At 43.9% G+C, this 24051-nt stretch overlaps 1 protein-coding gene across 1 annotated transcript in view; it reads left to right on the forward strand.

Annotated features, from left to right (window-relative positions):
• Nucleotides 1-24051, forward strand: part of DPF3 (double PHD fingers 3) — a 272635-nt gene that overhangs the window by 208673 nt on the left and 39911 nt on the right. The gene's annotated exons all lie outside the window — the stretch shown is intronic.

Below are 24051 nucleotides of genomic sequence, written 5' to 3' on the forward strand. Positions count from 1 at the left end.
CTGGAAGATCAAGGAGGCAAAAGGGCAGGTGTTCTTAGGACTCTTCTGGAGTAGGCTTGGGATGTTTTGAATTTTCATCTTTAATCTATTCAAAGACTAAACCTGGTTTTGTTCTTTCGTCCTTAAAATGAGTTCAGTCTTCAGGCTTTTGTTTTGCTGTTTCATGTTGGATCATGGTTGGCTTTTCATATTGTTTTGTGTTGTAATGAGGCTCAAGTGCAAGGCAGGGAGGAAAGCTTCAGACTCATCTTTAGTCTCATCATCTGCTAACTAGTAGGTGAAATTCAGTTCTGCTGGATGGTTGGTTCCAGCAGCTGGGAGTCATGGCTCCTTCCCACCTTTCTACACAGCATCTGTTCAACTCCTAGTCCTGAGAGAGGGCCTGGGATGACCACACCTGGCTTTACTATAGCAGCTCAATTCTTCCCTGGCTCTGTCCACAGACTGTAGCTTTTAGTCCTTTAATATTTGGTTTTGGATTGTTTAAGGTTTAAGACGGCAAATCAATAACTAGAAAAGCATTGTGGTTTCTACTGCACACAACCCCCACATTTAATGCTTAAGGACCCTGACAGGGTGGCCCATCTGTGCAATTCTGTCAGTTCCTTTACTTGCCAAATGTGATACTTAATGTTGAACTTTTTATTCTACTGGTGCCAGCTTAGACGAGGGGGCCCATGTGACAGTGGACTCTGGGATTTAGACACTCGAAAACGAAGCAAACTCAGAAAGAAAACGAAGCAAATGAAATTCAGTTCAGCATTTTTAAAGAGAAAGCCATCAGGCAAAATCTCTACCACCAGAAGCAGAGTTACTTGGTGGCGAGATATTCTAGTCAGAATTGTATGGACTGCTGTGGGTTGAAGATGGGTTAGAGAGGGCAGCTTCAGAATTCTCAGTGAAAACTGCTGAGATGTCCCCTTTTCCTTTCCTACAAAAGATGGGGTACTTGAATGTGATCCGAGGGGGACCAGAAGTGGCGAGCTGGTTTTTCCTGCCCAAAGCCTCTCTCTCCCACAGCCTTAACTCGCTTATTCTTCCCAGGATCTGTCTGCTATGTCACCCAGGGGGCCATTTTATACCAGCCTAGGTGTTCTCATTGCATTCGCCAAGGATTAGTTTTGGTGGATAATTTAGTCTAGGTCTGACTCTGATGTTCCTGAAATAGTTGACACCTGGGGAATAAACAGGTGGCATTAGCCCATGGGATATGCTTTGTGAAGGCAGGTGGGTGAATACTTCTCTAGGGCCTCCCTGGAGTCCTTCCAAGGAAGAGTGTGGAGCTTGGGAAAGCTGTCTTTTCCTTCCCATCTACTCCACTACCTACTTCTCCTGGGAGAAAAAATGAGATTCCTGAAACTGACACTGTAAGTGGAGCCTTGTGACCTCAATAGGGGGCAGTCCTGGGGCCCATTTAGAACGTGAAAGAGTTTGTACCCAAGTTTTATAGATTTCAGGATACTGTCTTTTATTCAGCTTTGCCACCCCTAGTTCCCACTTTCTGAGTGCTCTGAGTTAGACTGAACAACCCCAGACTTTGTGGAGTAACTTAGACCTGGGCGTGTTTAAGACGTGGAGCGTGCGTTCACGTGCCTGCATGCCTGTGTGCACACATGTGTGATTGTGAGTGTGCATGTGTGTGGGTGCAGCACACAGACATGTCCTCCAGGGGTAAACAAAGCAAGAGGCTCTTTGAATACCTACCACTTATCAGACTTTCCAACTTCTTTTTGCGTTCAGTGCAAATGAACTACATGTTGTAAGGGCAGAATTGAAAGGGCTTGGGAAGAATGGGATTAGAAACGGGTAAAAATAAAAATAAAACGGATGGAGGCTTAACCACCTTGACCGGGTTATCTGACAGTAATACCTTTGTAAAGCTGACTGTCAAAATGAAGGACAAACATTGTGCAAAGAACCGCCAGCTGAAAACACCAAAGAAATACCAACCAGGCTTAAAAACCACCAAGAAAACTCATTGTCTGGGGCGGGTGGAGCGAGCGTGCATGTGAATGTGTGCCTTCCGAAGAGAAGAAAGAAAAAGATCGTGGTTGAATCTGGCGCTGTCAGAGCTGCGGACAAATATATTGTAGTAGAGACGATGCCTTTCTGGGGAGGGGAGAACCCTTTTCCTTGGAGATGTTGGCTTTGTCCTCTTACCCCAAACCCCTGTCACCAGGTGACGCTCCCAGTTAATCCCTTTGGTGTGGAATGATGTATGGTCTTGCTATTAAGAATAACACTGTAATAATGTAATAAGAATATTAATAATGCTGTCTGTTGCTTAACCCATGTGCTGATATATTCATCATACATGTCAGCTCATTTGGGAGGAGAAGGCAGGAAGGAGAAGGAGGCAGCGGCCGCGGCACGCACCACGGAGGACTTATTCGGTTCCACGTCAGAAAGTGACACCTCAACTTTCCACGGCTTTGACGAGGACGATTTGGAAGAGCCTCGCTCCTGCCGAGGACGTCGCAGTGGCCGGGGTTCGCCCACAGCTGATAAAAAGGGCAGTTGCTAAACGCACGGGACAGACTCTCTGGGCAATTAGCCATCACCCTGTGACTTTGGTCATTGTTCTGGTTCTGATGTATTTTTTTTTAAGTGAAAGACAGTTTAGGTTTTCCCTTCATCCTGGCTTATTCCTTTCACCTTCCACACGTTCCTCCCCTCCTTTCCCTCTGTTTAGGGTATGCACAGCAGAAGCACAAACTACTGAAAGGAAGCAGAACAAAGAGCAGAATTAACAGTCCTTCAGAGAGATGGCATTGTGATGTACTATTTATTTTCCATAGATATGGGAAGTTAGGTGGATTAGCTTTTTTTTTTGGGGGTGGGGAGAATCTTTTTGACATGAGCAGAGTTGATTTCCTCAGTTTCCCTATTTATTGGCAAAATGAAGAGAGGAAGAACATTGGGTTTGGAAACAAAGAACCAATAATGTTAAAAAAAATGATTATTTATATATTCTAGCTAATATTAGTAGACCTCCTTTTTTTGAGACAGAGAGGGAGAGAGAAGGGAAATCAAATAAATGAAAGTAATATTCCATGTAGAAGAAAGCCTCTGTGGGGGAGGATTGATCCAAGGCGACCTCATCAGGAGGAGGTCCTCGGTCGGAGAGGGTGGCGCCATCTGTACCCCATGGAGTCGGCGGCTCCCCACAGCAGACCCCTCCCTACTTCTCCTCCTCGACCTTCCCATCTTCCTCCCTGCTTGCAAGAATGTGTCAGCAGCTCCCGGGAAGCTGGGCCGCCCATGTGTGGCCTCCGTCCAGTGCCTGGGCCTCAACCAGCGGTGGCTGCGGGATCCTCTTCCTCCATCAACAGAGCTGCTGTTTTGTTGTTGCTGGTTTTTTCCTCGCCTTCCTCCTGGCAAAGAGCGATTCCCAAACTCAGGAATGGACTCTGAGCAGAAAGTCATGGACTCAGCAGTGACAAAACCACCTGAGGCTGTGCTCATGGAAGAAAGAACGTTACCTCACCGTAGAGTTCCCTCTCCCCTCGCCCCTGTCTAAAAACATATAAATACCCATTGGATGATCGAGTCTCCCATATTTCTTCTGTTTTTTATAGTGCCCTCCAGGCACTTTGTTTTATGTTTCCAATAGCACCTCCTGAAATAAACCAAAGCAACACTTGCTCAAGGCCCCTGGGGTGATGAAGACCATCCACCTCGTTGCCAGTCCCAAGGATAACGGCTGTGCGGTCCTTGTCCAAAGGTATGTCCTGGCTGACTTGTCTTATAATGAGGGAATACCATCCTAGTTGTTTTGTGTTTTTCCTTCTTTCTTTTTTTCCTTTCCCCTCTTCTAACTTGTCTTTTGTTTTCTGGGTTTGGACCCCCTTACTCATGTGGGAGTGGCCCCTGGAGCATCTTTATACCCAGCCATCTACTGTCTGTGTGTGCATGCATACTTATGTGGGCCCGGGCCCAGGTGTGGGATATGAGTCTTGTTTGGACCCTAGGGGGCTCCATGTGGAGAATGGGGGGTTTCAACTGCAAGAGAAATGGCTGGGGGAGTGCTTAGCTAACTGTCTCCTTTGGCTACACCTGGAAGCAGAACCCAGGGAACTGAGGTTGGAGTTGGCTGTTGTCCTGGGGTAGGAGTGAGGGGACTGCATGTCTAGGGTGGAATTCTTTGCTCTAGGTGCCAATTAAAAGAAGATCTCTGATTAGGTACAACATTTAACCCAGTTGATGTGAAGATTCTGAATTCCCGCCTAAGTGTGGTCAGGGTCTCCGGCCTTCATGAAAGTGTAGGTGCAGAGACGTAGGCACTGCCCCTTGGCTTGGGTTGGGAGACCTAAGAGGCCACCCAGGCAATAGGCTGTAAGTGTCTGGAAGGATCTGCTTTGACAATCTAGCCTTTGCAGAGCCTCATGAATTAGACCTCTCATTAAACTAATATACCAACCCAACAGAAGCAAGGACCAAGCAAAGAAACCCACAAATGGACTCTTTATGCTTCCCTTTCTGGTAGCCTGAGACAGAAAGGGCTTCCACTTTTCTCCTGCTTTAAATATGTAAGTGCTTTCCTGGGCGTTTGTGCTCAGTTGTGAGAGAATGAGGGTAACTACCTCACCCACTTGAGAGATGGTCTGCCTGATCTGTATGTGGCCCTGTTCTTAGAAAATATGGCATAAACCTCCAACATTGTAATATTCCTGCATGCTCACATGGGAAAAAGCCAATGTAGCTGGTTACCATTGATTTCTGCTGAGGGGCTTGCAACCTGCTCTTGCTGTCATTCTTTACCCCTTTACTTCATCTGTTCTGTTACTTTGACTTGGGCATTGGATTCATAGACTTACAACTTGCTCCCACTGGTAAAATGGAAGCTTCTACACTAATAAAAATGCATCCAACCAATCTATATGGTCATTTGAAATCTTGTAGTTGCTTGTAGTCCTGAAATTCTCAGTGACAGCTTGACTTTGAACTTGAAATTAAAAAAAAATGCATATAATCAAAGCAAATTATGAAAGTTCATCTAATTTCAGAGTCTAGCTTGGGGTTCTGAAGGGGAGCCATGAATGAACTGTCTAAACAAACTCCCATGCAAAGATTTATCTGAGGATGGCTATTGCTCACCTATTTTAGTTTTACTGGCATAACTTGATCTTCAGTGTCTCTTGTTTAGGGTGGTAGATGTTCTCATCTTTCTTAGTTGGTGTAGCAAAGGTGAATGTAATCATGCCTCTTAGCATTACTTGAGTACCTTATCTTGCTTATAGTATCAGAATTTACAATCTTTTAAAAAAAACAAACAAACAGGAAAAGAACTGGAAGGGACTTTGAAGATGATCAGGTTCAAGTTCTTCACTTTTCACTGGGAAAGATCAACCCAGAGAGACTGAGTTACATTCGAGAGAAGGAAATGGACATTGCTGGGAGGCAGATGTCTTAAGGGGAACGAAGAAAACTCTAAAAGGGAGCTTAGGAGGAGGAAGCTGGCTGTCCTGGCTTTCCAAGTGCCTTGATGGTCGATGTTATAGTTTATTCTCCTTTCTTTATATAGCAATGGCAAACCATTTATATGCCAGGCCTTGTTCTGTTTTCCCTGGAACTGTTCATTTAATCCTCTTGACTACCTGTAAGGTAGGTGCTTGTATTACCCACAGTTTACGGATGAGGAAACTGAACGGTAGTAATTAAGGAAGGTACTTGAAGTCCTAGAGCTAATAAGGAGCCAGATTTTGATCCTTGGCAACCTGACTCCAGCACTTATACTATTTACTTTTAATACTATTCTGCATTGCTCCTTGCATGTGCCATATATAGACTATAAGTATATATAGATATATCTCTCTTCCTTTTTCTCAGGTCCACCTGAGAACTTTAAAAGGTAATCAGTCTTATTAAAAGGAATTTCAAAACTGAAGAGTAAGCAGTTAGATCCCCCAAAGATAATTCCAATTAAAATTCTGTGCACAGCTTTATAGAGAGCTCATCTTCTAAACTACCATTTCTAGACATTCCCTCCTGATGCCTATTAGGGACAAAGATCTACTTTCTTGCAACCTCAGAAACTGCAAGAGTTGTGTGAGTAGTCAGCATATCTATTGTTTTGTTGTTGCTTTTGTTAAGTATCGATACTCAAATATTAGTACAAAATAAATTAGAATCAATAGGATGAAAATGGTCTGATTAGTTTTCTCTGTCCTCAGCTCAGTAAAGCGTCACCCCAAATCCTTCAGAAATGTCACCTAATTTTCTGAATCCTAGCCCAAAGATAGGAGAATCAAAGATAGTAGAACCTTCTAAATTTGTTGCAACATACAAAACCCCTGGGGGGAACTCTTTCTGTAAAGGTGATTATCGTTGTTGTCTACCTGTTGTTTTTTCCTACCTAGGACAGTCTAATCCTTTACATCTGTTACTGAGACTATGTAGAGAGCAGACCCTCTAATCACTATTAACACTGGGAGTGAGAAATTTGCATTTAATTTTTTTAAAGGTACTTTAAAGTCACTAATGCGATTTGCTACTGGTATTTTAGAGAGAAAGACTTAATAAAAACATGATGTTCACATCAATAGTATCCCTTTAAGTCTTCCTGCTTACCTTGCATCTCTCTTTGCACCTAATGGGCTGCAGCCTGGTATTGCCTTTATATAGCACTTGAGGGAACACAAGATTATTACTTAGGGAGAGAACTAAAGGCTGTTTGGAGGTTCTCACTTCATGGTGGAATAAAATTAATTAATATTATCCCAATATGCCTCCTGTTATGTCTGATGAATATCATCTTGAACTTGTACTTAAAGTTTGAGCAGACTTGTGTGTTAGGAATTTTTCTATGGGGGATTTTGTTGACTCTTCTGGAAATGAAGTTACTTGTGCCATGTATTTTCTGAGTGAGGCATTTTTTGAGTAGAAGCCTAGAGTAGAAAAGTCTGAACTTAATCCCTTTATGAGTTTGTTTCCATGAATCTCTGCCATGGTTTCTCTATCCCTAGAATATGGACATTCCTTGTGTGTGTTACTTGTTCAGTCATGTCTGACTCTTTGCAATCCCATGGACTGTAGCCTGCCAGGCTCCTCTGTCCATGGAATTTACCAGGAATGAATACTGGAGTATTCTCCAGGCAGAAATACTGGAGTGGGTAGCCATTCCCTTCTCCAGGGGATCTTCCAAACCCAGGGATCGAATCCAAGTCTCCCGCGTTGCGGACAGATTCTTTACCATCTGAGCCACCATGGAAGGCCTGGACATTCCTTACCCTATCACAATACATAATCAACATTACCTAACCATGATTCTTCAGACAACCCCGTGAGATAAAATAGATTTTCTTTATACCCATTTTGCTGATGAGGAAACTAAGGTTTGATCAGGTTAAATGACTGGTCTGAAGTTCCAGGGTCAGTAGGTGGTGTCTGGGTCTCTCTTGAGTAGGATCAGTCAAGGGCTTTAAGGTCTTTCACTCAAGACCTCACTGGATTGAAAGGAGGCATCTGATGCTGTAAAAACCAAACCAAATCAACCCAACCCAACCCAAACTGAACTCCTAAATCCCAGCCTATTATCCCCTTAGAATCCTGTTGAGAGGTGGCAGTGTCTAAGTTTTCATGAACTTCCCCAAAGAACTGAGGTTGACTGATGGTCAGTGTGATTGCTGGTGGTGACATTGGAGTGGAGTAGGTGGAGGGGTGAGGTGGCAGGGAGTGAAGACCTCAGACTCTGTTTTGGTCACATACCCAAGTACTTCTAACACTGAAACACTGAATTATACGATTCTGTTGTGCTTAATAAAAGTGATTTCTGACCATTTACTCAAAATAGGAAAAACCATATAGGGAAAATCGTTCAACTTGATTGATTTATAAAACAGCTGAGAATGACAGAAGATCCTTGTCAGAATGAAATTATTGGCTAAAAAGCATTTGCAATTAGGTTTTCAAAGTGTTTTAACACTGGCCCTTCGCCAATAACTGACTTAAATTTTTTTTTAAGTTTTGAAATAGTTTTCATACTTAAAAACTTGCACAAATTATACAAAGATTTTCCACATACTCTTCACCCAGATTCTTCAATTAACTGCAGTACAATGATCATAACCAAGGAATCCAAATTGATGCAGTACTACAATCTATAGACTCTATTCATGATTGATTTACTCCATTATGAGTGACTCAGAAATTTTGCCTTTAAGCTGAGGTTTAAACTAGTATGTTTGTAGAGTATAATATTTTCATTCATTTAGTGGCTAGGGACTGAGTAATAGCAGCTCAGCCTTGTGAAGGATAGGATGAAATTAAACACAGGGTCAGTGGATTTATTTGGAATCTAGCTGGGCAAACTAGATATTAGTAAGTAGTTAAAAACATATAAGAGTTTCAAGGGATGGTATGTGAGTATTTTTGCTGTGGATCACAGTAGTCAGGGAGATTTTCTTGGAGGAAGTCATCCAGATCAACAAAGAGCTGTAGCTTGACTATTGCTATTTAATCTGTAGGCAAGGGTGTCTATTGTGAGAGAGAATGAAGATAGTGCTGAATAAAAAGCAAAACTGGGAATCACAGCCTGAAATGTAAAATGGCAAAAATCACAGTATTTTTAAAAAGTGCTTAAGTATTGTTCTTCAGCATTTTGTCCATGTCCTTAGCATTAGTGCTTATCAAAACATATTGTGATTTTTTTGGTAGTCTTTCTCATCAAACAGATGGTGTGTTTCCTTGAGGGCAAAATGATGTCATGCATGTCCCTCGGACAGTACCCGACACCATTGTGCCATAATTGTTTGTTGAGATAAACAGAACTGAGCAACGTTTCTGAGCTAATTAGTGGAAGGATTTAGCGTCTCCTTCTATACACAGTGGATGCTCAAGAAATTTTCTTGGCAGAAAAGTTGAAGCCATAGCGGGACACAGCATTAAGGTCAAGTGAAGGAGGTAAATGAGAGCCAGAGGCAGTGGTGGGGGGTGGGGAGGGAGAGAGAATGAGGACATGAAGATGGGGTGAGGGGCAAGTAGGAGATCTGTGGAGTGATGCAAAGTAAGTCTCCTTAAGGCGGCTGAGAGCAGAAGACTGAGATGTAAGAGGACATTCCCAGTGGCCCACACTTGGCCCAGAAAGAGAAAATGGATGTAGGAGCAAAAAGTTGAGAAGCAGCCAACTACTTTCTAGGTGGCTTAATTAGGGTAGAAGAAGAATGTGTGTGTGAGTGTGTTTGTGTGTGTGTGTTGGGGGGGTCAAAGGTAGAAATTTGAGGAAATGGAAAGGATGTGGGGTATGGTTATGAGACAGACTCACCAAGCAAGCAATGAAACAAGGCTGGGTGGGTGGGGATCTGGGCCACTGGGGGAGGGACTGGAAGACTCCTGGCAGAGGGTGAAAGTCTGATGGATGCCCAACTTGGCAAGCGCTCTCTGGGGGCTCTGGAGAGAGGCCAGCTGGTTCTGTTGCTGGAGTGAAGGGGCTGGAGGAGATGGAACAGTGAAGAGATGAGCACAGGGGAGGGTGAGGAGGGGAGCCTGGGAAGGGACAGCACAGAAGCAGATCTGAGAAGGGGACAGTGGGATGGGATGGGATGCAGAGGAAAGATTCAGGAACAGGGGTGTAGGGAGGGCTTGGCAGCAGGTGGAAATGAGGCCCTTCTCAGTCTCCCTTTAAAAGCATTGGTGGATGGATAGAGTCCTGGCTTTGGAAGTGCATCAAATCCAGTCCTGTACCCCTGACCAGTGATGCCTTGGGTACCAGAAGCGATGGGGGATGGGAAGGGGAGGTGAAACCTGGAAGAGGCTGAGCAGCTCATTTGGTTTTTTGGGGTTTTTTTTTTTTAGCTCATTAGATTTTGAACTTTGTTCCCTGCTGGCTTGGCCGCTTTACAGTTGAACCCTCCCCTCTCCTCCTCTCACCAGTCAGAGTGAGCTGGACACCATGGGGAGACCCATCTCTGCCCTCAGGAACTGCTTCTTGGGGTGAAATGTGATAGTTCTTAGTTTTATTGCTTATTCCTTTGTGCCGACTACTCCATTCCAAAGACCAAAATAACCTGGCAGACTTCATTTCAGCTAGAAGCAAAATCCTTGCCCGGCTGGTTTCCATCCAGGCTAAAGGGACCCACCTGGTTTGAACTGCCGCTATGTTCCAAGGCTGACTCCGGGGATCACTGGGCTAGTTGAGGACTGGAACAGATATCTTGGCTTGATTTTCTCTCTGAGTAATTCTGACACCCTGGGGCAGGATTGGGGGATGAGAGCGTGCGAATGAAGCAGTGTCTTTTTCGCCTTAGACCAAATGGGGCACCCGTTCGGCTTTGCTGTGACTACTACTGGTCCTGTAGCATAGATACTACTCATTTCCATTTAAGTGACAGGTGACAGATTCTATCATAATGGTCCTTCTGGAGTATTTCAACAGGGAAAAGATTGTTTCATTTCTAAGTAGAGGAGAAAAAAGTAAAGTGAAAGTGAAGTCGCTCAGTCATGTCCGACTCTTTGCAACCCCGTGGACTGTAGCCTACCAGGCTCCTCCGTTCATGGGATTCTCCAGGCAAGGATATTTTATGGAGTGGGTTGCCATTTCCTTCTCCAGGGATCTTCCCGACTCAGGGATCGAACCCGGGTCTCCCGCATTGCTAGCAGACGCTTTACTGTCTGAGCCACATTTTGCTAATACCCAGTTTTGCCTGCTACGCCACCTAGGGATTAAAAATCCAGGCACGCCCTCTGTTTTTCGTGTCATTCTGTTGTCCAGGAGCAGCTGATCTCTCCTATTCCTGGCTGATGTTGAGCTGCTGGTGTTGAATGAAGGCACGAGAGACAGCTAGTCTGGTGCTCGTTGTGCATAGCGTGGCCTCATTCGTGTGGCAAATTGTTAGTTGTTTCCGTCCAGCTCCCCCCCCCCCCCCCCGCCCCGATTCATTTCATTTCCACCACTTCCTTAAATTGAAATCTTTCTTTTTTAGGCAGTTGTCCTATGCTGTTGTTTTTTGTTTTATCTTTCATTGCCTTTCCCTCTGCAGTCAACGCTCTGACCTGGAGACTCCGGCATCCTTCAAGCAAGCCGTGAAGAAGGTGGAGAGAAGCCACGAGAATCAGCACCTCCTCTTCCTCTTCCTCCTCCTCCTCCTCCTCTTCCCTTGCCTGGCCCCCTCCTGCGCATGCGTTTCCGCCAACACAGGAGCCTGGATTGTGGACAAGCCTCCAGCGCAACTCAGCTCGGCTCAGAGAAGTCTCGGGAATGGCCTCACTTTGTGCAATAAGAAGACTTTTTTTTTTTTTTTTTAATTCTCCATTACATTTTTTTTTTTTTTTTTAAAGTGTCTGTGAGAAAATATCCAGGTCAGACTGGAATCGCTCTACCGTAGAAAGAACTGAACACAAACAGACTTACAGGGAAAAAAAAAAGAGTTAACTATTTTATTTATTTCAATATTTAAAAGAAAAGGTGCTGATCTGGCACAGTATTTTTGTTTAAAGTACCTTCAACTTTAAAAGTTAAAAGCAATTTTTGTGAAGACATGAAAATCAATAGAGGACTTACTGTAAAATAAAGACTGAATATTAACTCTAAGGAAAAATACCCCGCATTTTTAATAAGAGAATAAAGATCAACTCTGCTCTCTCAGGCTTTTTAAAAAGCCATTCATGTATGTTCTTTAGGTATTTTTATTTCTGCAAGTTGGAAGTGGTAAGTGAGGAGTGATCAGTTTTTTTTTTTCTTCTTCAAAAGTCTATTGAAAGTGTTTGATTATGTGTTAAGACTTGACTGAAATAAATTAGCCACAAGGGCCATCAGCAGTCTCTCCGCTCCCCCCTAAAACAGTCAAACAAACAAACTCTCCCCTCACCCCAGGCAAGCCCCATTTATCTGATGTCAAGAAGCAGCCTGCCTCCTGGTTATCGTGTCTGATGAGGCCTAGTTCTGAAAGGAATTCCATCTAGCGATTAAATATATCTCTGCAAGTTCAACAGATTTAAACACAGACAGCTTTGTTTAAAATAACCCAGTGAAGAAAGAGAAAGAGGAGGAAAAAAAGAGAACAAAAAATAAGCATTTGCTGGGATGATATTGAGTCCATTCCCTGACAACTCCTAGAGGAGACTTGCAAAGGGAGCCTTCTGCTGATCTGGCTTCTAGATGTCCCCAAGGGTGAGGAAGGCCAGCCTGACGGATGGAAAGCTCACATGTTCAGTTGCTGATGGGGAGAAAGGCGGGTGAACGGTCCTTTTATGGCCATGTTAGTGGACGTGAATGTGACCTATGAAACACATTCAACATTGTGTCTTGCAGCCTAGGGAAGGAGCTGGGGTGACTGGCTGGGCCACTGGGCTTTGCTCCCGGTCTTATACATTCAGCCTCTTGAGTTTCCCTCACTGCTGAGCAGAGTCATAATAATCAATGTACCATCTAACACTGGATATTCCTCTCAGGAAAAGTCTTGGGTGACAGTGTTAGTGGGATGGTTCCGAGCCCGAGAATATCTCTTTTACCTTAGCGAGGGGAGTTGGAGGGGCACAGAATTCTTGCCAGTCCGTTCAAGGCCAGTCCCTGGGGGAGATCACCAAGAGTATCTTTTTCTTTTTCTTTTTTTTTATCATTTTGTTCTTTCTGTGACATTTTCTGATAGAAAATGTCCTTTATCAAAATGATAATTATAATAATCCACTCTCCAACCATCTCCCACAAGTTATAACATGCGTAGAATTGTGATAAAGTTTTGCATAATGTAGGGTTTGTATCAAGTTTGTGTAAGTTTCGGTTAAAATAAAAGTCTGTTTCCAATGCTCCTATAGCATCTCTGTAAATGTTGCTTTTCCATCCTCATCTTCCATGAGTTCAACTTTCACACTGGCCTATAGTAGGGGCTCCTGAAAGGATTCTGCCCATTCTCATGCCCAGGATCTGTTGAGCCCCATTGTTTTGTTTAGAAGCACAGTCCAGAACAGAGGCTGCCACTGGCTTGGCTGACAGATGGTGACTTGGAAAGTGAACAATGTCCAGGGTTGGTACCAGCATCCGAGCTTTGAGTCCAGAGTTGCTGTTACCCACCCACCATCACCACAGCCACTGCCACCCTCTCCATGGCCAAAATGGAGCTATGGAGAGCTTGGTTATGTGTACTGACTTAAGATACCCATCCAATGTTGCTGTCACACCCTGTGCTAAGATAGTTTTGCACAATAATGCACAATGTAGTGTGTGCTTGGCAAAAGCTGAGAGGTTAATGCTTCCACTTCTTGGAAGGTAGTGGTGTAGCCTCCCCAAGCTGCCAGTTGGCACAGCTGTTAACCTGCCCCCCACCCAAGATAAGTATCTCCTTGAGTGTGAAGGTGGACACTTCTCTGATGGGTCCTCTAGGTCAGAGTGAAGCAGGCCAGCCTCTCAGGCCAGGTTTGCCCCCTGAGCGTTGCCAGCTCACACACAGGCCAGATGGAGATGGAACAGGACACTATGACGCTGCCGTTAGCACGTTCCATCTTCCTTTAGACATTATGGATTTTATACATTTCTCTAGCAGTAAAAAGGATATTCCCCCCGATATACCCTCCTTAGGGTTTTCTTCTTTTTGCTGTGGGTGAAATATACATGATATTTACCACTTTAACTTTTTGAAGTGTGTGGTCAGTAGCACTAACTACACTCACATTGTTGTGCAACCATCCCCACCATCCATCTCCAGAACTTTTTCGTCTTTTTCAACTGAAGCTCTATATCCATTAAACACTGTCCATTTTCCCCTCCCCAGCTCCTGTCAATCACCATTCTACTTTCTGTCTCTATGAATTCGATTATTTGAGGTACCTCATCTAAGTACAATCATACAGTATTTGTCCTTTTTGCCAGACTTGTTTCTCTTAGCATATCTTCAAAGTTCATTCATGTTGTAACATGTCAAAATTCATTCCTTTTTTCAGATTGAATACCATTCCATTGCATGTATATATTACATTTTCTTTATCTGTTCATCTGTTTATAGATACTTGAAGTAGAAGTTTTGATCATTTATTACACACTACCCACTTCCTGTGTGTGCATGCTAAGTCCCTTCAGTTGTGTTCGACTCTTTGAGACCCCATGGACTGTAGCCCGCCGGGCTCCCTTGCCCATGGGATTCTCCAGGCAAGAATACTGGAGTGGGTTGCTATGCCCTCTCCAGGGGATCTTCCCAACCCAGCGATTGAACCTGCATCTCTTATGTCTCCTGCATTGGCAGGCAGGTTCTTTCCCATTAATGCTCCTGGGAAGCCCACCCACTTCCTACAGTGACTCAGATTTGAGATGCCTAAATTCAGAAGTTACCTAGGGATTTAAATATCTTCTTAGGAGGGAAGTGATTGCACCTGAAATTCTTCTACTTTGTACCCTGGAAGAGGGTACTTTGCCTCCAAAGGGCAAATACTTTCTACCTAAAGTGTGTTTTGTGCTACTGCTAAATCGCTTCAGCCATGTCCTACTCTTTGTGAACCCTCAACTTTAGCCCACCAGGTTTCTCTGTCCATGGGATTCTCCAGGCAAGATTACTGGAGTGGGTTGCCATTTCCTTCTCCAGGGGATCTTCCTAACCCAGAGATCAAACCTACGTCTCTCTTGTCTCCTGATGGGCAGGCAGGTTCTTTACTGCTAGCCCCACCTGGGAAGCCCATATAAAGTGTGTTTTACTTCATGACTAAGGCTTTCTCTGTAGAGACTGTCTTTGGGATGCTCGTAGGGACAAGATGTCTAGCATGGAGCTGTAAATAAGGACAGAGGAGACCCCGCAGAATCTAATGTCTCTAATGGCAAGTCATGAGGCAGAGATTGCCTTTTCTAAATGTCTGACAGTTTGTTATTGGCAAAGTACGCGTATGCTTTCGGTCTGTTGGTGGTCACTGACCAGGAGGGTGGGGGAACGTGTACATGTGAGCCAGAGAGTGAGAAAAAGAAGTCATTTCTCCTCATCCATTTGGAAATATTGAGTTGACCTAAAAATTTGTTGGGGTTTTTCTGTAAGATGTTTTGGAAAAAGTTGAACAAGCATTTTTGCCAACGCACTATATTAATTTGTCTGAAGAGTTAGCTCTGGGTTTGAATTCAGGTGCCTACAGGGCAGGTATCTTTAATGAGTAAAACAGGCCAAGGATGAGAAAATGAACAGTGCCAGGGAGACAGGGAGCAGCCTTTATGCTCAGCTTTGGGCACAGGGGGGATAACAGAGAGGGTTGGCGGTGGGTATGGAGAGCCAGAAAGCTCCTGAGAGCACCTGTGCCCTGAATGAGGCAGCTCCCACAGCTCAAGGTGGTGCTGCCTGCAAGAACATGATCCCAGGGTACCCATGTCCTCTGGTTTTTCAAGAGGGGCCAAAATTTTTAAATATTTGGGAGATCTCCCTATTTTAAAAATGTTTAATGTAAATTAAAAACACTGTGAGCATGTAGCAGATACCCTTTGAAGGCTGTGGGGTAGCTTGCCAAGGGCTACCAGGTGGTGAGAGTTGAAGAAGTTGAGGTTAGGTTGCCTGGACCAAACTCCATTACGACAGCAGATCCTTAACTTAGCCTGTGAGTGCGTCTGGTGGTATCCTGACTTAGACCTGTTACATGCTGGGAACGGTTGTTTGGTGGCCCTCTGGATGGAGCTAGGTCATTATTCATCATGTGTTAGGAATTCAGGATGTGGTTCCATGAAAAAATGTTCCCCCATCCAACCCTCTGAAAGATCTCCTGTTTAAAACTCTGGGCACAGTTGTCAGTTTAAAGATATGTTTTTTATTTCACATTATTATTGATGATGAGTTATCTGTTATATCACATTCCTTTTATCCTTTTTTTTCTAAGAACTTCAAATTATCCCATATGATTAGAACTGAATTCACTTTATTGTATCCCCAAACCAGCAAATTCACAACTTCTTTTGATTTAAATAAAACATATTTATACATATATGATATCTTACAAAATTTCTTCTGAAATAAGTTACATATGAGATTCCCTGGTGGCTCAGACAGTAAAGGGTTTGCCTGCAATGTGGGAGACCCAGGTTCGATCCCTGGGTCGGAAAGATCCCCTGGAGAAGGAAATGGCAGCCCACTCCAGTATTCTTGCCTGGAAAATCCCATGGATGGAAGAACCTGGCAGGCTACAGTCTATGGGGTTGCAAAGAGTTGGACATGACTGAAATGACTTCATATCATATATCATGAGATGTAAAATACTTTAAATTTAAATTTAAATAACAAAAATTCTGGAGGGATATATATATTATGTATAATTATATTGTATTATATAATGTATATTGATACTATATTATATTTATATGAAGGGGGCAGCAGAAGATGAGATGGTTAGATAGCATCACCGACTCAATGGACATGAATTTGAGCAAATTCCAGGAGATAGTAGAGAACAGAGGAGCCTGGCATGCTGCAGTTCATGGGGTCGCAAAGAGTTGCATTCAACTCAGAGACTGAAAAACAACAACAACATATTAAGTGTATTTTATATATTATTATTATCATTCTAGAATTTTTATTTAGATTTCTCTTGTATTTTATATCTTTTATGTATCTTATTTCAGAGGACACTTTGTAAGAGAGTCAAACCAGATTTTATGCAAAGTGAAAGTGAAGAAACTGTGTTAGTTGCTCAGTGGTGTCCTACGCTCTGCGACCCCATGGACTGTCTAGCTCACCAGGCTCCCCTGTCCATGGGATTCTCCAGGCAAAAATACTAGAGCGGGTTGCCAATCCCTACTCCAGGGCATCTTCCTGACCCAGGGATCAAACCCAGGTCTCCCGCATTGCAGGCAGATTCTTTCCTGTCTGAGCCACAGGGAAGCCCATTTTATGCAAAGCAGTATGCAAAAACTAGTCACTTGGGTCACAGCTGTTTTTTGTTTTTGTTTTGTCAGGGTGGAAAGAAGGTTATTCCGAATAAGCAATTTGTTTCCCTTGTGGTTTATAATGGAGGGTTTGAAAACTTACTCTATAAAGACCCAGACAGTGAATATTTCAGACTTTGTAGTTCAGACGTCTGTTGCAACTACTCAGCTCTGGAGTTGTAGCATGAAAGCTGCCTGAGTTAGTACGTAAATGAATGGACATGGTTGTGTTCCAATAAAACTTTATTTACAATAACAGGCAGCTGACCAGATTTGGCTCAGGGGCCATTGTTTGCTGATCCTGATTTAGAAAGCAACTATTATACTGTTAAGTTGGGTGGTGATAATTTTAAGGTATTTTCCAGGTCTCAGGACTGAGGAAAAGAAGAATTTCAAATCATCAGGTGAAGGGCTAGGAGTGCATTCCAGGGTCAGCAACGTCTGCTGTATTGAGATCTATGTGAAGAAATGTTTCAGAGCCAAAAATTCCATCACAAGATTTTAGAGAGCTGTCTACTAGAATTTCCAGTTTGAGTGCTGAATATAAACTACAACAGTGCAGAGCTTACCTAAAGAATCTGTCAATAATCCAACCAGCCTGTGTACTAGTCATATATAATAGTGACTCTGGGGACATGATGACTGATATGGTTCATCTCTGGTAACTTAAGTAGGAAAAAAGGCCAACTTAAGAATAGTTAGATTTGTGCAGATGGTGCCTACAGGCCTGGTGAGCGTAGGCAGTGGTGTGTCATCTGTATCAGATAAATGATAAAGGGCATTTAGTGGAACCTGACATGGAAGGCGTGGAGTGGCTGTAGTTAGAGAAATGGTCTCTCTCTGGTGACTACCGATTCTTCTGTGATTGTGTGGCTCTCTGAAATTGTTCATCGTGGGAGTATTGAGGATGTTACTGTGATACCTTTATTCCTAAGAATTCAGACTCCTGCGTGGTCATTCAGAATCAGGAGACTTCCCCCACCTTCTTAACTTCACATCCCCTAAGAACTGATAAGAAATCATTTCCCTCCTTGGATGGTGGAGAAGATTCCTGATGCTAGGCATCCTATTGAATTAAAACCTTACAAATTGAATAGGAGATTATCCTGAAGGGTAGCCTATGAGCTAGTCATGCTAAGTGGCAGCATCCATGTCAAATTTATCCATGATGTCCTCTTTAGCCCTTGCTAAAAGAAGCTCAATTGTTTGGAAACATACATAACTTTCAGATCTCAGGATAACTTTTAGTGGTGCTTATTGCTAAATTCCCCTAATCATTTGCAAGTTTCCTTAAAAGAGACAGGGGTTGAGTTGGATAGGTTGTATATTTGCTCCATTTGCTGTAAGCTCTGCTCTGTGAGCACATCTGAGTTCACCCACTTGTCAGTTTTTGGGCATAGACTGGAAGGAGAAAGAGTCTTCGGACCAAAAGTTAGAAAATCCTATTATGACTCATGTTAATGTATGGCAGAAACCAGCACAATATTGTAAAACAGTTATCCTCCAATTAAAAATAAATGAATAAATAAAAGAAAATTCTGTTTATATTTTACATAAACATGGTGTGAGCAGCACCCTCCCTTTTGTGCTTACACCAGGTATTTCCTTATACCAGAGTAGAAAATACTTGATGAGAGGTGATAACAGTGGTCATCCATGGTTTAGCACCAATCTAACTGATAACAATTATGTTGACTGTGCTATTAGTGATCACCTGGCAAGGTATAATCATAGCTGAGATGGCTCTGGAAGTCCTAGTAGAACATTAGCTGAAGGAGTGTGTTGTTTATTTTTAAGTAAGCATGATACCAGGATGTGTTATATTGGGAATACTGTGCAAGGCTGGGAAGTACTTTTCCACCCCTGTTTAATATTTGATACCACCATGTTCAAATTAGCTGAAAATAACTGTGTAAAGGTCCGTCTAGTCAAGGCTATGGTTTTTCCAGGGGTCATGTATGGATGTGGGAGTTGGACTATAAAGAAATCTGAGGGCCGAAGAATTGATGCTTTTGAACTGTGGTGTTGGAGAAGACTCTTGAGAGTCCCTTGAACTGCAAGGAGATCCAACCAGTCCATCCTAAAGGAGATCAGTCCTGGGTGTTCATTGGAAGGAGTGATGTTGAAGCTAAAACTCCAATAGTTTGGCCACCTGATGCAAAGAGCTGATTCATTGGAAAAGACCCTGATGCTGGGAAAGATTGAGGGCAGGAGGAGAAGGGGATGACAGAGGATGAGATGGCTGGATGGCGTCATCGACTCGATTGACATGGGTTTAGGTGGACTCTGGGAGTTGGTGATGGACAGGGAGGCCTGGTGTGCTGCGGTTCATGGGGTCACAAAGAGTCGGACATGACTGAGTGACTGAACTGAACTGTGGAAAAATCAAAAGATGCAAAAAAGATTATTAACAACATGTTTAAAGGGGGTGGAAAATAAATCCTTTAAGGAAAGGTTAAAGGATTTGTGCTTGTTTAACTTGAGGAAGAGATTAATGGGTCATTTAATAACCATCATTATTTGTATCATTGAGAAAAAAGAGACTGACCAGTTGCTTCTGGTCTCTAGAGATGACAAGAGGAACACCTTGGGCCTTCAAACAAATTGACGAACTTCTTTTGCCATCAAGGGTTTTTGACAATTGAGGCTGAAATAGAACTCGCTACTAGTCAAGCATTTCTCCTGCGTAGAATTAGGGGCATGGACCAGATTACCTCTTGGGGGCCAACCTGGGTCTGCAATGCTTTGAGTTGCAGCTGGGCAACCTGAAAGAGTGCCTGACTCACCACCATGGAGTGGGAGACCAGGGAAAAATTAGTCTCATGAATGCATATTATGATTACTAACTAAAATACACTTCTAAGCTTGCTCCTATGCACCCTGGAGCAATGTCCCAAGCCTGTATGGGGACTCTTCTGGTTTGGATAGTGTGAGACACCAGCTGGAGAGTGCACGTGGTGGCAAGAGACATTTTCCTTCAGAGAAATACCCAGTATGGGTAAAAGGAAGTGAAAAGCAGCAGAAAGGGATAGTAAGGCCAAAAGGCCACTAAGTAGAAACGGTTCTGCTGAAACTCCATCTGAATCCCATTTCTCATGTGTTTGGACCCCACCATGTCCAGTGTCACCCTTGGCACATGGACTTCATAGTTGCTCATGGGGTCTGGAAATTATTCTCAGCTGGATTTTGGTTGAATGACCTCGCTGACATTCCTGGTTGTGTACTGTCTTCTCCCCAGCTTGGTGGGGAAAAGTGAAAGTGAAGTCCCTCAGTCGTGTCCAACTCTTTTCGACCCCATGGACTGTAGCCTACCAAGCTCCTCTGTCCATGGGATTCTCCAGGCAATAGCACTGGAGTGGATTGCCATTTCCTTCTCCTGGTGGGGAAAGAAAGGTCTTATTAGAAGACAAGGTTAATTTTATATCTGTATGTATTCTATAAAAATTCTGTTTGGGAGAGGGGGTGATCGGGATGCTTTCTAAACTTAGACAAGAATGCCTATAGATTAGTTTTGTTTGGTATTTGATTTAAAGAAGTAGCAAAGATTGTTCACTGCATTTAGTGCATGAAGTCAACTTTCTGTGGTCCAGAAGTATAAAAGAGGTTGGAAATGAAGGTGACTTATGTAAAAAGGGGTGGAGGAGGGGCGTGATGAATTGCTAGCATTAACACTTACGCTGAAACTTCTACTTGGCTGGTGGTTTGAAATCTTGAAAACTTCTTTAGTTAAAATAGATTGTTTTCCCTCCCTAGACATCAACATTTCATCTATAATTGAAAAATAGATCAATGCATTTTGACCACATACTGTTAGTTTGCATAATGACTCTCTAGTTATTGGCTTGTTTTATGCTACTGATCAATTAATCAAACATTTATCGAATGCCTTCTGTGTGGCAATACTGTGCTAGGTTTTGCAGGACATAGAAGATGAGCAAAGGGGAATTGAAACAAACTTTGGGGGATACTTTCTATGTGCTGTAAGGGCTTCCCTGGTGGCTCAGATGGTAAAGCATCTGCCTGCAATGCGGGAGACCTGGGTTCAGTCCCTGGATTGGGAAGATCCCCTGGAGAAGGGAATGGCAACACACTCCAGTATTCTTGCCTAGAGAATTCCATGGACAGAGGAGCCTGGTGGGCTATATAGTCCATGGGGTCACAAAGAGTTGGACACGCCTGAATGACTAACACTATGATAGCATATTCAAAAGCAGAGACATTACTTTGCCAACAAAGGTTTGTCTAGTCAAGGCTATGGTTTTTCCTGTGGTCATATATGGATGTGAGAGTTGGACTGTGAAGAAGGCTGAGCGCCGAAGAATTGATGCTTTTGAACTGTGGTGTTGGAGAAGACTCTTGAGAGTCCCTTGGACTGCAAGGAGATCCAACCAGTCCATTCTGAAGGAGATCAGCACTTGGATTTCTTTGGAAGGAATGATGCTAAAGCTGAAACTCCAGTACTTTGGCCACCTCATGTGAAGAGTTGACTCATTGGAAAAGACTCTGATGCTGGGAGGGATTGGGGGCAGGAGGAGAAAGGGACAACAGAGGATGAGATGGCTGGATGGCATCACTGACTCGATGGACGTGAGTCTGAGTGAACTCCGGGAGTTGGTGATGGACAGGGAGGCCTGGTGTGCTGCGATTCATGGGGTCACAAAGAGTCGGACACGACTGAGCAACTGATCTGATCTGATCTGATGTGCTAGTCATCAGTGGGCTTCTTATAGATGTTAGCTTGTGAAGGCCATGTTTAGTCTTTTCAACTTAAGATTATTATTCCTATTTCACAGAAATGGAAATTGGAACTCAGGGAGATGGAATTGATATAGCAGTTACAACTGGTAGCATCTGCTATTTCTAATCGAGGATTTTCTGGCCCTGAGACTCTCTTCACTGTATAAGACATCTTTTCTGCTCATGAGGAGGAGAGACAGGTGGTTAGTATATTATTTAAGACAAGACCACCTAATTTTGTGCCAAGTTGGTGCAAAATCTAAGTATCAGCAGAGTGCTGGCTGAAGTAGGTCTTCAAGGAAAGATGAGTAGAGTCAGGTGGGCAAAGAGAAGGCAGGCAGCTGACGGCAATAGTGGGGAATGCCAGAACAAAAGTTCAGAGGTGCCAGTGACACTAGGTTTGAAGCCCATAAAGATGAGCCTGAAGGGCATGGGGGAGGTCCTGGGCTATAGTGAGAAGACTTGGTAATATAAGTAGCATCCGCATTGTGGTGGGGCTTGATCCACAGCAAATGAAAATCAGGAATGGGAGAAAGTCATGGGTGTTTTGAGTTCTTGAGCCGCAGAATGTGATGTTTAAGATGGTTATGTGAGCAGAGCCCCCCTACGCATGTCAAGAAGTTTGGGTTTGTACACGCTTCCCACTAGACTGCCTCTGACCCTGTCCTGATTGTAGGATCCTAACGCTTATGGGGAAAAGAGGCGATCAGAATTCCTTTGAAAGGACTTGTAACAGAACCCCAGTATATCTTGTTTTCTGTATGACACTGTCCAGCTGATGAAAGGTTCATCTTGCTTGGTATCAAATGGTTCTGTGGGCATTTTCCACTAAGTATATCCTGAAACCAGAGAACTTGCTGTTATACTACTGACTGCTTTGCAATGCATTTGGAGAGGAGTGTGGGATATCCCTAGAGGCTGGTTGGCTCAAGAGAGCTTTGTATCTAGAGACCAGTTGAAATTTGGGATCAAAATCTGTACTTGTCTTGCTAGTCAAGTTAGAGAAAGGGTTTATTTGCATAGGTACCCTTTAGACTGAAAGGTCAGTGAGGAAAATCAAGGAACCCAGGCTTAGGTTCTGGCCATGGCTTTTGTTTGGGTGTAGAAGCTCCTTTCGGTACCATTGTCTGGATACCCTTAGCTGATTTACATGTTGGAGGATCACGAAGTTGTGAGGCTGCAATCTCCTGTCCCCACTTCAGTGTCTCTATCCCAGGCTCGTACTCCACACTTCGTCTTGTTGACGGGCTCCTCACTGGCCCCCAGGGCCGGAAGAGTTGTAGCCAGGTGTGAGGAATATGGATTATGAGTCCAAAGACCATGGGCCACAGTGGCCAAGGATGGCTGGCTCTTCCTAAGCCACAGCCATTACATTCTCCATGGTATCTTCCTATCAACCTGGACAGGGTTAGCCCTGGACCACTTAGATGAGAGACCAAAACTCAGAAGGGTTAAATGACTTGGCCAAATCTACACAGAAGTGGGAGGGCCCAGACTGAGCTTCCCGGTCTTCTTTCTGATATTTCCATGAGTGCATTTGCATGCTTGTCACTCACCTGTAGTGTTCAGTGACAATTGCCTCGGCTTTAGGCACAGCTAAAGGTGGAAGAGCCCTGGACTGAAAAGGTTGTTTGGGAATCCTCTGGCAGTTCAGTGGTTAGGGCTCTGCTCTCCCACTGCCAAGGGTCCAGGTTTGATCTCTGTTTGGGGAACTAAGATCACACAAGTTGTGCAGTATGGCCAAAACCAAAAAAAAGTGTGTAATCTTGGGACTTCTCTGGTGGTCCAGTGGTTAAGACTCTGTGCTTCCACTGCAGGGGTCTCAGGTTTGATCACTGGTCAGGGAACTAAGAGTCCATATGCCACACAGTGGGGCGGGGGGAAGAAAAAGAAAAAACCGTTTATCTGACAGCACAGAATTGAAACCCATAATAGAAGAATATCCACCTTCCCTGGAAAAAATGATTGGATGGCAGCCTCTGGATCTACCCCTTCCCCTCCCATTCCCCAATGTTGATGTAGCACCTGGGCCTCTTACAACACCATCTCACCAAACTCTTTCAAAATTGCTCTCCCCTTCATCTGCCTTCAGACTGTAACATTGCCAGGAATCTGTTGTAGGCAGTGTTCTGGGGCTGAGTTTTAACTGCGTCTAGTGTGATGTTCCAAGAAGGCAACGGCACCCCACTCCAGTACTCTTGCCTGGAAAATCCCATGGATGGAGGAGCCTGGTAGGCTGCAGTCCATGGGGTCGCTAAGAGTTGGACACGACTGAGCGACTTCACTTTGACTTTTCACTTTCATGCATTGGAGGAGGAAATGGCAACCCACTCCAGTGTTCCTGCCTGGAGAATCCCATGGACAGAGGAGCCTGGTGGGCTGCCGTCTATGGGGTCACACAGAGTTGGACACCACTGAAGCGACTTAGCAGCAGCAGCAGTGCGATGTTCCTGGAGTTTCATGCATCCACCTATAGAACCTACAAACTGGCTTGAAATTTC

The sequence above is a fragment of the Bos mutus genome, chromosome 10 (genome assembly GCF_027580195.1).
Source record: "Bos mutus isolate GX-2022 chromosome 10, NWIPB_WYAK_1.1, whole genome shotgun sequence".
Taxonomy (NCBI): domain Eukaryota; kingdom Metazoa; phylum Chordata; class Mammalia; order Artiodactyla; family Bovidae; genus Bos; species Bos mutus.